The sequence below is a fragment of the Trichosurus vulpecula genome, chromosome 1 (assembly GCF_011100635.1).
Source record: "Trichosurus vulpecula isolate mTriVul1 chromosome 1, mTriVul1.pri, whole genome shotgun sequence".
Taxonomy (NCBI): domain Eukaryota; kingdom Metazoa; phylum Chordata; class Mammalia; order Diprotodontia; family Phalangeridae; genus Trichosurus; species Trichosurus vulpecula.
In genome coordinates this window covers 419814667-419819542 of record NC_050573.1, presented here as the reverse complement: position 1 = coordinate 419819542, position 4876 = coordinate 419814667, and the positions used below count along the sequence as shown (strand labels likewise).

General features: G+C 39.2%; 1 pseudogene; it reads right to left on the bottom strand.

The window, feature by feature from the left end:
- Positions 1 to 3505: 3505 nt before the first annotated feature.
- On the bottom strand, positions 3506 to 4491 carry LOC118839329 (annotated as a pseudogene).
- Between the last annotated feature and the right edge of the window lie 385 nt (positions 4492 to 4876).

The window sequence follows — 4876 nt, the reverse complement described above, 5'->3', positions numbered from 1 at the left end:
CATGTATATAGTATATGTTACACATCTATACATTTTCTAAATTTGGTGTCTATATATTTCAGAATACTGTTTATGTTTCATATACATAGTATTATGTTTATATATCATACATTAATTTATATATATATGCATATACATGTACATTTGGTATAGATGAGTAGCATATGCTTATTATCCTCTTCTAATTCCAATGCACCCTTTATCTGTGCATGGGGCAGGAAATTTCCACTCTGTAAATATGAATATAATCCCCTTAGGCAGACTTTTTTATGTCTGATGTCTAAGACCTTTCATAGCTTATTGGGTATTTTGCAGTATGTACCTCCAAGGCCCCACGGTCTTTTTGGTCATTGAGATTTACTTGATGAGGCTTCAGAGGACCAGGAAAATGACTGGATTTGTAAACAATCATTAAGAATACGTGGCACTTCTGCTTCCCTTTCTCCCCTTCTCTTTGAGCCTCCCACCACCACCCTCCCAGCCCATGGCATGATGACCCAACAAACTCCTATGAGGTAGCAGCACCATAAGATTTAATGAGTGGCTTTTTCCAGTGCAATTCTTATTTAAATAGCTAAATGCAACTATATTAATAACATGGTTTCTTCCCCCACGTTAACATTTGTTTTCTTTCCCAAGGGGGTAGGTTTGGGGGTTTGTGATTGACTCTCACACCATCAACCATTGAACATTAATACTTTAGTGTGGCTTATTACCCTGTGGGAGGTGTCCATAGTAGAGATGAGAGAATCACATACTGTCAGCAGTGGAAGAGACCTCAGAGATCACTATTTTACAGATGAGGAAACTGAGACCCAGAGGGGTGAACTGACAACATATAAATATATATAAAGAGCTCCGAAAACTTTAAAGTATGCTACAAATATTAGGTGAGAGGAATCATGATGTCGTGGATAGATAGAAAGCCTCTGAGTCATGAAGACCTGGGTTCAAGTCCTGTCTTTATCCTAGTTTTGTGACTCTCTGCAAGTCACTTAACTTCTCCATGTCCCGAGGCAAAGAGACTATCACATGCAAAGTAGCAGCAGATCTCCTGGAGTAGAGGGAGTTTCCATACTAGGAGTTCCTTGTACCAAGGAAATCATACATCTGACGCCCAAAAGTCACCATTATCATCACCATCATCACCATCATCATCATCGTCAACAACATTATTATTATTATTATTTCATTATTATTATTATTATTATTATTATTATTATTATACCGGGTCATTTATCAGTCAAGTAGCAGAGCCACAACTTCACCTGGTCTTTAAACTATGCATTCAGAATTTTTCCACGACATTCATACAGCTGCTAGTTCATCTCAGCAAGAGCCATATCATTGCTATCAGAAAGTAGCAGAAGGGAAAATCTGCTTAAACTTAACAAAATAAAAAAAACTTCTTCTGGCAGCAGAAATTAGATTGGAGAACTATACAATCCAATGAGGAATTTCATGGATTTCTTTTTTGCATTAATTTAGGGAATTGTTCCTGACGTCATGAAAACTGAAAACTTCAAGCATCATTGCACAAAAAAAAAAATAAATAAATAAAAATTAAAAAAAAAACCATTTCTCCCCTTATTTTCTTCCAGCACTGGGATGCAATAGAAAAAAGCTGTGGACTGAGAATCAGGAGACCTGAGTTCTAGACCCTTTTCTACCACTAACCTGCTGTGTGTCCTTGGACAAGTAACTTTACTCCTCTGAGCTTCCATTTCTTCATCCATGAAATGAGAGCACTGGTCTAGAATAGGTCCCTTCCAGACGTGATGTTCTATTATTCAGATCTTCCAGTTGAGAAAACCATAGCCCTTTCTTAATCCTTAGCTGTTACAAATTGCTCCCCCTTGTGCTAATGGATTAGCCTTTTCCAGACTTCCAGGGTTTAGTGCTCTGGAAAGATAGATTGTTGTCCTTCATTCTCAAAGAGGACCAAAATGACATCACTACGCTAGAGTCAAGTTTCAATGTGTCCAACCGTGGCTGATCAGGTCAATAGGAGCTCAGAATGTTCTACCACAGGTCGGGCACAAATAATCCATGTGAACATTTGGGGTGGTTACTCTAAATTTGCACATCCTGCGTTTCCTTGAAGTTTCCAGTTTTCATGAGCTGTTTCGATTCTGCTTTGCTCATAGAGCACAGCACCTTCTCTGATGTGAGCACGCCATGCTGAGTGATCCTGTGCCAGTGTCTCCCATGTCACACTATGAATTGCAAAGTTCTTGAGAGAGATCTTGAGAGTGTCCTTGTATTGCTTCTTCTGACCACCATATGAATGCTTGCTCCATTTAGTTCAAGTAAGGACCTCAGTGTCTGGTATCTTATCCTGCCAGGTGATCTTCAGATTCTTCCTAAGACAATTCAAATGGAAGCTATTCAGTTTCCTAGCATGGTGCTGGTAGACTGTCCAGGTTTCGTAGGCATACACCATGGCTCTGTAGACCCTCAGTTTGGGAATCAGTCTAATACCTCTTCTTTCCCATACTTTCCTTCAGAGCCTCCCAAACACTGAGCTAGATCTGGCAATGCATGCATCGTGCCATTCTTCATTTTCTGAGTATGTTCAAAGCATTTATACTCTGGGAGCCATATGATTCAAATAGGGACCTTAGAGATCATAGTATATACATATGTGTACATAGATATACAATATGTACATACATACAGATATACATACACTGATATGTATATGCATGTGTATATACATGTGTATGTGTATATGCATACATATATGTAAATATACATGCACATATGCACATATATACATACACATATATTATACATACACATAGACATAGACATAGACATAGACATAGACATAGACATAGACATAGACATAGACATAGACATATATATGAGAAACAGCTCTGTGGAATAGAAGGTAAGTACTTGGGTCTTGAGCAGGGGTCGAGTTACTCTCTCTTTCTTGTCCTCATCCTCTTGTGAGTGGTATCACAGGAAAGGGGAAGTACTTGAGTCAATCACCTAGGAAAGACTCATTCTAGTTCACTTACAAACTTTCCTCCAGCAGAAGCTGTTTTGCCTTTTCTGCCTAGCACTGGTCCAGATCTACCTCCTCTTTGGGAATGCTATGAAATAATGAATCAACCATTCTCTCTTCTACACAAGGCTGAGCCTCCGTGTTGGGATAGTCCCAACAGTGATAAAAAAATCTCTCATTATCTATTCCCACTGAACATTTTGGGGCAGCTTGGTGACACAATGGTTAGAGGGCCTGGCCTGGAGTCTGGAAGATCTCAGTACAAATCTAGCCTCAGAATCCTAGCCAAGTCATTTAATCTCTGTTGGCCTGAATTTGCTCATCTGTAAAATGAAGAGAAGAATAGCATGTACGTCCCAGGGTTGTTGTGATGATCAAATGAGATAATATGTATAAGGTGCCTGGCACATAGTAAGCACTACATACATGTTACCTACTATTAATTAGTCATAATAAGAGCACCTACCTTTTTATGAGGATAAAATGAGATATTTATTTAATTTTTTGATGGGCCAAAGTTACGTATAACAAAAGGGTTTCTCCCATCTTCCAGTCACGAATAACCTCACAGCTTTTTATGGGCCCAAATCTTGAGATTATTATTTCCGGATCTTCATCTGTGGTCACTGGATTCAATTTGCACGCAATCAGGACATTTTCTGGAGGTTTGATATCTGCATCAGGTAAATCTCTCACCATTTCTAAAAGAATAACCTGAGGTTTTCTCCCCTCCTTCTTGGCCATTACTTCTTTGGTTTCTTCAGCTGATCTCCCTTTGAAATCATCTATTTCTTCATCTGCTTCTATTCAGCCACTGTCTAGTTGTTCCTTGGTTGGCTCTACTGATCAGTTAGGAATTGGTACATCAGCTGAGTCATCAAATAGATCCTCTAAAATCACTGTATGATATATCCTGACATCTTAATAAGTTACAAAGTCTTTGTCAACAAAAGTCTCATTCATTTTCTTGGATACATCCATTCCTTTTGTTATTTCACCAAACACTGTACACACAACAGATCAAGGTCATCTAGATTGTCTCCTGTGGTAATAAGAAATGGAGATCCATGATGATCATTGCCATTCTTCACTATAGATATGGTGCCCTAATTCTTGGCATTTTTTCTGCCTCAAATAAGCCTTGCTTGATCACCATACAGTTGCACAAAAACTGACTCCCTTCCATGGCCCCGTACCCATAGGATCCAGCCCTCCCTCACTCAAATCAAAGTCAAGTTCAAGTCATGTCATCATTTCCCTGGTGTCATGGTCCTCTTTGAGAATGAAGGACAAACACAGCAACAACCCATATGATCACCAATTTGTATAATAAAATCTCTCTGGACATTATGAATGACACAATTTATTTTGCACAACTTCAAAAAATTCAAGCAAGCCTGCAGCCACTACTCTGTACACAAATCAACAACATCTCCCAAAGTGGTCTCCAGCAGCAGCACTTCCAGCAGCACCACCATGAGGCCCACACTGCCTCTGGACCCCAGGGAGCAGAAACACACAGGCAGCTCATCTGCACTGGTGATGCTTTAGCAAGACCAGCATTATCACTATGATGATAACCTGAGATAATATTTATAAAGTGCTTTGCAAGCCTAAAAGCTAGTACATGAATGCTAGCTATTAGTACTAGTTGCCATCTGTTGCATCTCCCTCTGTTACCACCATGCAAAGACACAGATTCAGATCAGTGACTCAGTGGTTAACCACTGTATCTCATAGAATAGCAAAACAGAGAGTAAAACAAACTTTTCAGATACATGAATAAGGAAATAAGTTCATTTCTTTCCTAAGAAAGGGAGACAACAGGAGTGCAAGTGAAAGAATATGCAAGTGTGGATTCTG